General features: G+C 45.7%; 1 protein-coding gene across 3 annotated transcripts in view; it reads left to right on the top strand.

The window, feature by feature from the left end:
• The window catches only part of LOC128700698 (protein O-linked-mannose beta-1,2-N-acetylglucosaminyltransferase 1), a 790,167-nt gene that overhangs the window by 220,542 nt on the left and 556,366 nt on the right, over nucleotides 1–13,259 (top strand). The window lies entirely within an intron of this gene.

Below are 13,259 nucleotides of genomic sequence, written 5' to 3'. Positions count from 1 at the left end.
ATGTTACAAGCTTACATTATAACTTGTATATATGTGTGGTTCCCGGGTTGGAATCTCAGTTCCTGGCTTCTCCTCTCCACTGGCCGCTACTGGGTTCACTCTTCTGGTTGTGTGAGGCCTGTCATACCTTTTCTTAAAACTGTATGGATCCTGCTCCTTCCACGTCGCTATCTAAGTCGCTCCATCCTAACATCCCAGTGACTCGTCTGTGTTTTAAAGTGACATGGTGGAGAGGCTCGGCCTCTCCACCATATCAGTTTTTTTTTCTCAGTATTTTGTACGTAGTAATCATATCACCCCTTGTCCTTCTGTCCTCTGTCATTAGGCCTAGCTTTTGTGACCTCCCATTCTATTTTAAGCTGAATGAAGATACCAGCTCGATTTGTAATATATATATATATATATATATATATATATATATATATATATATATATATATATATATATATATATATGCAATAAGATCACAGTAAACAGGTGATTTCAGAATATGCAAAACAACCACTCTGAAAGAATAGAGAAATTCCAAGCGCTTTCGTGACTACTCACATTATCAAGGATAATGTGAGTAGTCACGAAAGCGCTTGGATTTTCTCTATTCTTTCAGAGTGGTTGTTTTGCATATATATATATATATATATATATATATATATATATATATATATATATATATATATATATATATATATATATATATATATATATATGTTACAAAACTATATAAATGCGCGAATTTGTTTAAAATTGGTCTACATCAGTAATACATCAAGAATTTGTTTTACTCTTCTATATATGGATTTAAAATATAGTGGCGTTGCAGATTGTGTTTAGCAGTTAAACCTGAGCGAAGGTTTTTGAGTGAGTTGCAAAACAGGATTGTTGTGAGGTTGGTCACGTTAGTCCTTGATGGTGTGGCGTTCCTGACGCAGCGCGTAGCTGGTGGTCTTGTTCCCAGGTGGCACTGTTGTGCAGCGTTCCTTGTATAGAGGTGCCAGATCAACCAGGCTGTGGTGGATATGTGGGTCGGCGGGCCACCAGCAGCAAAAGCCTGGTTGACTAGGCTAGCACCAGACGAGCCGGGCCCCATGGCTGGGATCCGGGAGTAGAAAGACTCGGAACTCATCTAAGGTGAAGGTATATACAAGCTTCTCCTTGATGGTTAGCCTTGAGGGCTTAGTTGAATTCTTAAGTAGTGGTCCTTCTTAAGGTACTCCTTGAGTGGTTGTCCTTCTTAAGGTCATTCTTGAGTGGAGGTCCTTCTTACGTCATTCTTGAGTGGTGGCTCTTCTTAAGGTCATTCTTGAGTGGCGGTCCTTCTCAAGGTCCTTCTTGAGTGGTGGCCCTTAAGGATCTTCTTGAGTGGTGGTTCTTCTCAAGGTCCTTCTTGAGTGGTGGTCCTTCTCAAGGTCCTCCTTGAGTGTGACTGTTTTTTGTTGGCTGGATGATCAGTCTCCTGGGATGTCACTTGAGTATTCACATCTTTCACAATGTTATACTGTATCATCCTCATTATCCTCCTCATTCTCATCCACATCATCATTCATTATTTCTTTACCTCTTACATTTTCTAACCTATTCTTTCGTCTAGTGTTTCTCACGTTTAGTCTACTTAGTGATGGTTCCTGGGATCAGACGGGCAGAAGATCCACAGGCAAACTGGTCTGGAATAGTTCAGAGTAACTTAATAATAATAATTAATAATAATAATAATAATAATAATAATAATAATCTTTATCTCTACAGTTACATGATGCAACTTATACAGACCATAGCTGACATCAGTGACATATTGTATAGAAAGCCACTTGTTATTCACAGCATTTCGGGCCAGTTAGATTAATTTTGTCCCCAGGATGCGATCCACATCAGTCGGCTAACATCCAGGTGTTGAAAAGTCTTGGACCCTTTCAGTTGCTTTTCATTGAGAAGGTATTTAGCACCGTCTACCCTTCATTCTGCTCTATGCAAATTCTGATAACACATCATGGGGCGTCACCAGTTGTTTTTTAGAATGTTTCAGTACTTGATATTGCATGTATGTAATAGTGCATCTTAAATGTTCCCGTTTTATTGTATATTAGAAACACGTTTGTGTTGGCACGCCTGGATGTGTATACGTGCGTGCGTTAAAAGCGCACACGTGTCTTTGTTTGTGTGCAGTGTTGGTGTGGACCAGATTACTACAGGGAGGGTCTGCCTTACCTGTATCGACACACGGGTCAACACCACTTATCTGTTTGTCAAGAGAGAGTATTGTTGAAGAACAGAAAGGCACAATACCATGACTGGAACAATACAAAAATAACTCGCTGATATGTGAGGGCTATCAATGTATATTATTGAGTGGCAGGTGGCCACACCTTGTGTACGGCTGGAGGTAAAGCTCCGTGTTTTGGTATTTTTCTCTATAAAACAGCTAGGGTAGTGAGGTGATTGTGATGGTTGTGCAGGTCGCAGGCATTAACAGCTTGGTAGATCGGGTGGTCAACAAGGAAGCCTCGGTAATATCTCTCTCCTCCATCAAATCGTCACAGGAATGTCACGGATATCACTTCACTCAAGAGGGAAAGTAGAGAAGTGGGGAGATGGGTAAGTAAAGGAGTGAGATGGGGAGTAGAGGAGTGGGGAGATGGGGAAAGGAAGGGGAGGTCCTTGAGTAGTCTCTAGTCTTGGTTATTTTAAGGCAGTAACTTAACATGTAACTTAACATGTGTGTACCGGCCATCCTGGCTGCTCATCATCACCAAGTCTAATTTCAAAGTTGAAGTATCACGCTAGTTTAATTTTAGCTCTGAAGAGGAGAAAGATATCCCCTGGCTTCGTCTACCCTCGTGTGGCTTTCATATGTATACAAGACTGTGGCTGTTATGGCTACAGACTAATGAATCTGATGCAGTATCTTGAACCCTCGGGAGGTATCGGAGGCATATAGGTAAAAAATACGGGCGCCATGAGAGAAAACACAGTGTGTCCGGGGCCCAAGATTGTTCGACAGCCTCCCACCAGGCATAAGGGGAGTTACCAATAGGCCCCTGGCTGCCTTCAAGAGGGAGCTGGACAGATACCTAACATCAGTACCCGATCAGCCGGGCTGTGGTTCGTACGTTGGACTACGTGCGGCCAGCAGTAACAGCCTGGTTAATCAGGCCCTGATCCACCGTGAGGCCTGGTCAAGGACTGGGCTCCGGGAGTAGAAAGACACTCGGAACTCGTCAAAGGTATATCAGACGTAAGGCCTAAGTATCGGGGAGATTTGCCCTTTCGTTAAAATTTGTCGCGAATTGTAGGTCGTGATCTGAATTAAATTATTCCCGGATATCGTTTACACTGTTACTAGTGAACTTGAGATGATTCTGATTATATTGTGATCATATTTATAACATGATAAACTGTCCGTTATTGACAACAATGTTGATAATACTGATAACAAGAGTCATTTATAAAGCTCCTTTTATACTTTATGATAAAGAACATAAAGGAACAGTACTGTGACCGGAACAATACACAGCCCGCACATAGACACCACGACGACATTTCGGTCCGACTTGCACCATTAAGTAGTCAGTGGTCGGAGTCAGACTGAAACGTCGTCAAGTCTCCTCTCTCGTGTGCGAGTTGTGTGTATTGCGATATTTTGTATATTTAATTAAAAACATTGAAAAATGAAATCGCACACGAGAAAGGGTCTTCATAGTTTGTTCTATTCAATTCTGCATCCACATTTTTAATTGCATTTGGAAAAAAATGGCAATGTAAAGAAGTAACGGAAAATTGCTACGAAGGTAGAGAATTAACGATGATGATAGCAACGCAGGAAGTCCAGAATAAACCAAGTGAAAAGCAGGGGTGCAGTGAGCACAATAAGAGAACACTGTATCAACATCCGGGGTCCCAGATTATTCAATATCTTACCAGAAGATATCAGAAACACTGCTGGGACAAGTGTAGAAGTCTTCAAGAGGAAACTGGACAAGTATCTTAATTAGGTGCCAGATCAACCAGGCTGTGATAGGTATGTGTGGCAACGGGCCACCAGCAGCAACAGCTTGGTTGACCAGGCTAGCACCGGACGAGCCTGGCCCAGGGCTGGGCTCCGGAAATTGAAAGACTCTCGGAACTCGTCAAAGGTATAAAGGTGGGTTAGGTTTGGTAAAATTCGTCAGGAAACAGAAGAAGTGTTTCCTTACGCGGGTCTTAGTCATATGACGACCAGCAGTTGGAGCTTTTGGTCATCTGACCGAGGCCTTCCGCTGGCTTACCCGTCCACCCCTTTAAAAATTATGGTTATGATTATAACTATTTTTATCAACGTATGTTAAGAGAAGTGAAGGATCCAAGGGTTGTAGCTCTTAGTAACTCTTTGTGGCCCATCACTCGCTAAGTAACAGTGGGAAGTGATGTAACACTCAGAGAGTGCATAACCAGGTCCCTGTGTTGTGTTATGTGTCAAACTGATGCTATCATCAAGAGTCCGTGTAAGTGTAACTATTGGGTGATGTGGGTGGTAGAGTTGGGGAGGTGTTGGCTAATGAAGCACTCCTACTGCTGTTGTTACTAGTGCTGCTGTTGTTACTAGTGCTGCTGTTACTACTACTACTGTTCCTACTGCTACTGCTGCTACTACGGCTGCTGCTACTGCTACTGCTGCTCTGCTGCTGCTGCTGCGCAAGCCGCAGCGCAAGCTGCTGCGCACGCGCAGGCAAGCGCACGCGCTGCTGCGAGCAGCGCGCAGCAAGCTGCGGCGCTGCGTGGCAGCACAGCCTGCTAGCGCAACAGCGAGCAGCGACGCAAGCAGCGCCAAGCTGCTGCAACGCACATGCAAGCTGCACGCTGCGAACAGCGCAGCTGCTGCGACAGCCCAAGCGCTGCTGCACGCCGCTGCTGCTGCGACGCAGCGCACAACTGCTGCGACAGCGCGCGCGCAACTGCGACGCAACTGCTGCTGCGCTCTGCGACGCCAAGGCAAGCGCATGCTGCGACGCTGCTGCAACGCTGCTGCGACACAGCAGCGCGCTGCGAGCAAGCAACGCAGCGCTGCGACAGCGCTGCTGCGCTGCGCTGCGACGCGCGCGCCCGCGCGCTGCGACGCGCTGCAAGCAGCTGCTGCGAGCAACGGCTAACCGCTGCGCGCCAACGCTGCTGCTGCAACAACGCTGCGAGCTGCTGCAGCAGCAAGCGGCAGCTGCTGCCGCTAGCTGCTGCAACAAGCAACGCTGCTGCGAGGCACACACAACGCGCGCAACACGCTCGAACAGCAGCTGCGCGCGCAAGCTGCTGCGACGCAACTGCGCAGCAACGCTGCTGCGGAACAGCAGCGCTGCCGTGCGACAGCGCAGCAGCAAGCTGCTGCGACAGCGCTGCTGCAGCAACAGCTGCAGCGCGCGCAAGCGCAAGGCAACGCTGCGACGGCACAACGCGCTGCTGCGACAGCAGCGCGGCAGCGCTGCTGCGACAGCAACAGCAGCGCGCTGCTGCGAGCGCGCAACGCGCTTGCTGCTGCAACGCGCGCACAGCGCGCTGCGGCGCGCGCACAGCAACGGCGAACGCAGCGGCGCGCACGGCTGCTGCGCGGCGCGCACCTGCGTTGCTGCGACGCAGCGTAGCAGCGCAGCGCTGCGACGGCAGCAGCGCGCACGCGCTGCGCGCGCCTTGCGCAGCGCTGTGCAGCGCACGCAGCAACGCTGCGCGAGCAAGGCAGCGCACGCTGCGACAGCAACGCAAGCGCGCGTGCTGCCGCCTGCGCGCGCTGTGCTGCGACGCACGCAGCAGCAGCTGCTGCGACAGCAACAACAACACTGCTGCGACTGCGCGCCAGCTGCTGCACAGCAGCAGCAACGCGCTGCTGCGAGCACAGCGCGGCGGTGCGCGACAGCGCAGCGCGCAAGCTCGACACGCTGCCGCGCGCTGCTGCGACGCAGCAGCAGCGCGCTGCGAGCGCTGCGCGCAACGCTGCTGCGAGCACAAGGCAGCGGCGCGCGCCAACGCGCTGCGCACGCTGCGCGAGCGCAGCTGCTGCGCAGCAAGCAGCGCGCGCGCGCGCGCAACGCTGCTGCGCGCGCTGCAGCAGCAACGCGCGCGCGGCGCACGCAATGCTGCTGCGCGCACACGCTGCGCTGCTGCAGCGCACAGCAGCGCTGCGCTGCACGCTGGTGCTAGACCATTGTCAGGTTACACCATAATAATGGTTAGTTCCGTGCTAGATCATTGTCAGGTTACACCATAATAATGGTTAGTTCCGTGCTAGATCATTGTCAGGTTACACCATAATAATGGTTAGTTCCGTGCTAGATCATTGTTAGGTTACACCATAATAATGGTTAGTTCCATGCTAGATCATTGTCAGGTTACACCATAATAATGGTTAGTTCCGTGCTAGATCATTGTCAGGTTACACCATAATAATGGTTAGTTCCGTGCTAGATCATTGTTAGGTTACACCATAATAATGGTTAGTTCCATGCTAGATCATTGTCAGGTTACACCATAATAATGGTTAGTTCCATGCTAGATCATTGTCAGGTTACACCATAATAATGGTTAGTTCCATGCTAGATCATTGTCAGGTTACACCATAATAATGGTTAGTTCCATGCTAGATCATTGTCAGGTTACACCATAATAATGGTTAGTTCCATGCTAGATCATTGTCAGGTTACACCATAATAATGGTTAGTTCCATGCTAGACCATTGTCAGGTTACACCATAATAATGGTTAGTTCCATGCTAGACCATTGTCAGGTTACACCATAATAATGGTTAGTTCCGTGCTAGACCATTGTCAGGTTACACCATAATAATGGTTAGTTCCATGCTAGATCATTGTCAGGTTACACCATAATAATGGTTAGTTCCATGCTAGATCATTGTCAGGTTACACCATAATAATGGTTAGTTCCATGCTAGACCATTGTCAGGTTACACCATAATAATGGTTAGTTCCATGCTAGACCATTGTCAGGTTACACCATAATAATGGTTAGTTCTATGCTAGACCATTGTCAGGTTACACCATAATAATGGTTAGTTCCATGCTAGACCATTGTCAGGTTACACCATAATAATGGTTAGTTCCTTGCTAGATCATTGTCAGGTTACACCATAATAATGGTTAGTTCCATGCTAGACCATTGTCAGGTTACACCATAATAATGGTTAGTTCCATGCTAGACCATTGTCAGGTTACACCATAATAGTGGTTAGTTCCATGCTAGATCATTGTCAGGTTACAACATAATAATGGTTAGTTCCTTGCTAGACCATTGTCAGGTTACACCATAATAATGGTTAGTTCCATGCTAGACCATTGTCAGGTTACACCATAATAATGGTCAGCTCTGGACCAGTCTTGTAGTCAACCTTTTTACGTTTTCCAGATTCTTGATAAAGTTACGAGATTTATACATTGAAGCACCGCTTGAGGGCAGACTCGGAGCTATAATTTAAGGCACCGCTTGAGGGCAGACTCGGAGCTATAAGGCACCGCTTGAGGGCAGACTCGGAGCTATAAGGCACCGCTTGAGGGCAGACTCGGAGCTATAAGGCACCGCTTGAGGGCAGACTCGGAGCTATAAGGCACCGCTTGAGGGCAGACTCGGAGCTATAAGGCACCGCTTGAGGGCAGACTCGGAGCTATAATTTAAGGCACCGCTTGAGGGCAGACTCGGAGCTATAAGGCACCGCTTGAGGGCAGACTCGGAGCTATAAGGCACCGCTTGAGGGCAGACTCGGAGCTATAAGGCACCGCTTGAGGGCAGACTCGGAGCTATAAGGCACCGCTTGAGGGCAGACTCGGAGCTATAAGGCACCGCTTGAGGGCAGACTCGGAGCTATAAGGTGATAATATTTATAGAAAGTTATATACATGGATGATTTTTCAGACTAATTGAGTCGAGGATAAAAGTAATTCTTTGAGAGGAGATTCAATAATTTGAACGATTCAGTTAAATATCTGGACTTTGAGCGTTAAGAGGATATTAAATATACTGAGTGAAGCTTACCACGGAAAGTATTAAACTGGGAATACTGGAATGTGTGAGTGGGAATACTGGAATGTGTGAGTGGGAATACTGGAATGTGTGAGTGGGAATACTGGAATGTGGGAATATTGGAATGTGGGAGTGGGAATACTGGAATGTGGGAATACTGGAATGTGTGAGTGGGAATACTGGAATGTGGGAATATTGGAATGTGGGAGTGGGAATACTGGAATGTGGGAATACTGGAATGTGTGAGTGGGAATACTGGAATGTGGGAATATTGGAATGTGGGAGTGGGAATGCTGGAATGTGTTATTGGAATGAGTGACTGGGAATACTGGAATGTGTATGTGTTCAAGTGTCTTCACCAGGTGCCAGATCAACCAGGTTGTGAAGGATATGTGGGCCGGTGGGCCGCCAGTAGCAACAGCCTGGTTGACCAGGCAAGCACCAGACGAGCCTGGCCCAGAACCGGGCTCCGAGAGTAGAAAAACTCGCGAAACTCATGAAGAGTATGCCAAAAGTACTGCTTCTCCAAAGTGACAGATCAGCCAGGTTGTGATTGCTATGAAGGCCCACGGGTCGCTACAGCAGCAACAGCTTGGTTGCCCAAGCAGTCGGCAAGAAAGTCTTTCTTTAGGACGGACGACGAGCGTAGAACTCTCGCAGCTGGTCACAGGTATATCACAGAAAGCTTGTAGACACCGAGACGCACTGGTTGCCAGCAGCAACAGTCCGGATGATCAGTCAAGTAGGAAGCCTGGTAAAGGCTAGGCGGTAAGGTATCTGTGTGTGTTAGCACTGGAAGCTCTGGTACAACAGGGAAAAACATCCCAACATTGTGTCACCACTCTGCAAGAATTACACTGTCTCTCAGTGTTATCTGGCGACGCTACCTAATTTATTACCGCTTTCAAATTGCTTCTCAAAAACGCATGCCTAGTGTGGAGGATATGTTGACTAGAAGATAGTGAGAGATATGTTGGCTAGAAGATAGTGAGATATATGTTGGCTAGAAGATAGTGAGGATATGTTGGCTAGAAGATAGTGAGGATATGTTGGCTAGAAGATAGTGAGAGATATGTTGGCTAGAAGATAGTGAGAGATATGTTGGCTAGAAGATAGTGAGAGATATGTTGGCTAGAAGATAGTGAGATATATGTTGGCTAGAAGATAGTGAGGATATGTTGGCTAGAAGATAGTGAGGATATGTTGGCTAGAAGATAGTGAGAGATATGTTGGCTAGAAGATAGTGAGAGATATGTTGGCTAGAAGATAGTGAGGATATGTTGGCTAGAAGATAGTGAGGATATGTTGGCTAGAAGATAGTGAGAGATATGTTGGCTAGAAGATAGTGAGAGATATGTTGGCTAGAAGATAGTGAGAGATATGTTGGCTAGAAGATAGTGAGAGATATGTTGGCTAGAAGATAGTGAGTGATATGTTGACTAGAAGATAGTGAGTGATATGTTGACTAGAAGATAGTGAGAGAGATGTTGGCTAGAAGATAGTGAGAGATATGTTGGCTAGAAGATAGTGAGAGATATGTTGGCTAGAAGATAGTGAGGATATGTTGGCTAGAAGATAGTGAGTGATATGTTGACTAGAAGATAGTGAGAGAGATGTTGGCTAGAAGATAGTGAGAGATATGTTGACTAGAAGATAGTGAGAGAGATGTTGGCTAGAAGATAGTGAGAGATATGTTGACTAGAAGATAGTGAGTGATATGTTGACTAGAAGATAGTGAGAGAGATGTTGGCTAGAAGATAGTGAGAGATATGTTGACTAGAAGATAGTGAGTGATATGTTGACTAGAAGATAGTGAGAGAGATGTTGGCTAGAAGATAGTGAGAGATATGTTGGCTAGAAGATAGTGAGAGATATGTTGGCTAGAAGATAGTGAGAGATATGTTGGCTAGAAGATAGTGAGAGATATGTTGGCTAGAAGATAGTGAGAGATATGTTGGCTAGAAGCTAGAGATATGTTGGCTAGAAGATAGTGAGAGATATGTTGGCTAGAAGCTAGAGATATGTTGGCTAGAAGATAGTGAGAGATATGTTGGCTAGAAGCTAGAGATATGTTGACTAGAAGATAGTGATATGTTGACTAGGAGATAGTGAGAGATATGTTGACTAGAAGATAGTGAGTGATATGTTGACTAGAAGATAGTGAGAGATATGTTGACTAGAAGATAGTGAGAGAGATGTTGACTAGAAGATACTGAGAGAGATGTTGGCTAGAAGATAGTGGGAGATATGTTGACTAGAAGATAGTGAGTGATATGTTGACTAGAAGATAGTGAGAGAGATGTTGGCTAGAAGATACTGAGAGAGATGTTGGCTAGAAGATAGTGGGAGATATGTTGACTAGAAGATAGTGGGAGATATGTTGACTAGAAGATAGTGAGTGATATGTTGACTAGAAGATAGTGAGAGAGATGTTGGCTAGAAGATAGTGAGAGAGATGTTGACTAGAAGATACTGAGAGAGATGTTGGCTAGAAGATAGTGGGAGAGATGTTGACTAGAAGATACTGAGAGAGATGTTGGCTAGAAGATAGTGGGAGATATGTTGACTAGAAGATAGTGGGAGATATGGTGACTAGAAGTTAGTGGGAGACTTGTTGTTAGGTAGGACACATATGCAACAGTTAGGTATCTTTATTTCGAAACGTTTCGCCTACACAGTAGGCTTCTTCAGTCGAGTACAGAAAAGTTGATAGAAGCAGAAGATACTTGAAGACGATGTAATCAGTCCATCACCTTTGAAGTTTTGAGGTGGTCAGTCCCTCAGTCTGGAGAAGAGTATTGTTCCATAGTCTTCCACAATGTGGGAGACTTGTTGATATGTGGAACTTTTATTACGTTGTAGAGTGAGACACATGTTGGGTAATGAGAATTACCCAACGGGGAATTATTATTCCCAGTCTTCCTTGGCACACTGGTGAGTTGACACACCGGTAATGAGGAAGGAATAGGGCCGGGACTTAATTAATCATTATTCAGATCCCTTCAAGGAAGTACCTTGATGCTGTCGAAGGGCTCTTGATCCCAGGAATCTTAGCCAGGGGACTTTATAATTCACAAAAATAAGGTGGTGATGCGAGATGTTTTTTCAGAAAAGTGAAATGTGTATTTTTTTCCATGGTAGTGAATGTGTAATGAATTTCAAAGTCGTGAGAGATGATTTTTTTAGTGAAAATTGTGTAAATTTTCCAGATCGTGATAGATACGGTCAGTGAAAAGTCCTCTGTACATTCTCTGTATATTCTGTTTTACCTGGCTCAAACCCCGGCTCTGGGAGTAGAACTCTCTGAACTTATCAGTGGTTGAATGGGCTGTTAGTGTGCAGTATAATATTCCAGTCCAGAGATTACAAGCGTTTTGAAGAGTACGATCATTCATTGGCTTGACATATCTTGTGTTGGTGATTAAGACACATGTGCAACAGTTGGGTATCCTTGTTGATGAAACGTTTCGCCTACACAGTAGGCTTCTTCGGTCAAATAGAAAGGGAGCTGTAGTAATGAAATGAAGGTGGTGTAATCAGTCCTTGGAGAAAGAGTATTTGAGGTGGTCAGTCCCTCAGCCTGGAGAAGAGTTCAGCTGAACTCTTCTCCAGGTGAGGTATATTCAAAGACATAGTTACCTCTAGGTGAAGTATATTCAAAGACATAGTTACCTCTAGGTGAAGTATATTCAAAGACATAGTTACCTCTAGGTGAGGTATATTCAAAGACATAGTTACCTCCAGGTGAGGTATATTCAAAGACATAGTTACCTCCAGGTGAGGTATATTCAAAGATATATTTACCTCCAGGTGAGGTATATTCAAAGACATAGTTACCTCCAGGTGAGGTATATTCAAAGACATAGTTACCTCCAGGTGAGGTATATTCAAAGACATAGTTACCTCCAGGTGAGGTATATTCAAAGACATAGTTACCTCCAGGTGAGGTATATTCAAAGACATAGTTACCTCCAGGTGAGGTATATTCAAAGATATATTTACCTCCAGGTGAGGTATATTCAAAGACATAGTTACCTCCAGGTGAGGTATATTCAAAGACAAAGTTACCTCCAGGTGAGGTATATTCAAAGACATAGTTGCCTCCAGGTGAGATATATTCAAAGACAAAGTTACCTCCAGGTGAGGTATATTCAAAGACATAGTTACCTCCAGGTGAGGTATATTCAAAGACATAGTTACCTCCAGGTGAGGTATATTCAAAGACATAGTTACCTCCAGGTGAGGTATATTCAAAGATATATTTACCTCCAGGTGAGGTATATTCAAAGACATAGTTACCTCCAGGTGAGGTATATTCAAAGACAAAGTTACCTCCAGGTGAGGTATATTCAAAGACATAGTTGCCTCCAGGTGAGATATATTCAAAGACAAAGTTACCTCCAGGTGAGGTATATTCAAAGACATAGTTACCTCCAGGTGAGGTATATTCAAAGACATAGTTACCTCCAGGTGAGGTATATTCAAAGACAAAGTTACCTCCAGGTGAGGTATATTCAAAGACATAGTTACCTCCAGGTGAGGTATATTCAAAGATATATTTACCTCCAGGTGAGGTATATTCAAAGACAAAGTTACCTCCAGGTGAGGTATATTCAAAGACATATTTACCTCCAGGTCCCTCGCATTTCTCTTCGTTCTATCGCGTTTTTTTTCTGTTTTATACTCTGCTATAGACTTAATTTACAGAGAGATGCAACCAAAATTTATCTTTGGTGAAGGTAAGATTGTTTTTTGTGTGCCACACAAGGCCACATAAGGGCCAGGGAGGGCCACATCTGGCGCTCTGGGCCACACCTGCGAATCTCCTGTAAATATGTCACTCGCCAGCCAAAATTAGGTGAAATAACTCGGCAAAATCGTAATCAGGTTTCCTGTTGACTTGTGTAACGGGACCAGGAAGGGGGGGAGGGGGCCAGGAAGGGGGGCTGGGTAGCAGCAGTTGGGGAACGGGGCCAGGAAGAGAGGCTGGGTAGCAGCAGTTGGGGAACGGGGCCAGGAAGAGAGGCTGGGTAGCAGCAGTTGGGGAACGGGGCCAGGAAGAGAGGCTGGGTAGCAGCAGTTGGGGAACGGGGCCAGGAAGAGAGGCTGGGTAGCAGCAGTTGGGGAACGGGGCCAGGAAGAGAGGCTGGGTAGCAGCAGCAGTGAATGCTTGTAAGTCTAGTTCTCGCTATCCTGCCTGATGCCAGGTTTCCCTGTAGGCTGCCTGTTCTGCCAGTCTCTTGTTTTCAGCTGCCCGCAGGCTATGTAGCTAT

Source organism: Cherax quadricarinatus, chromosome 56 (genome assembly GCF_038502225.1).
Source record: "Cherax quadricarinatus isolate ZL_2023a chromosome 56, ASM3850222v1, whole genome shotgun sequence".
NCBI classification, from domain to species: Eukaryota; Metazoa; Arthropoda; class Malacostraca; order Decapoda; family Parastacidae; genus Cherax; species Cherax quadricarinatus.
Note: the sequence above shows the minus strand (reverse complement) of the source record. Positions and strands in the feature narration are given on the sequence as shown.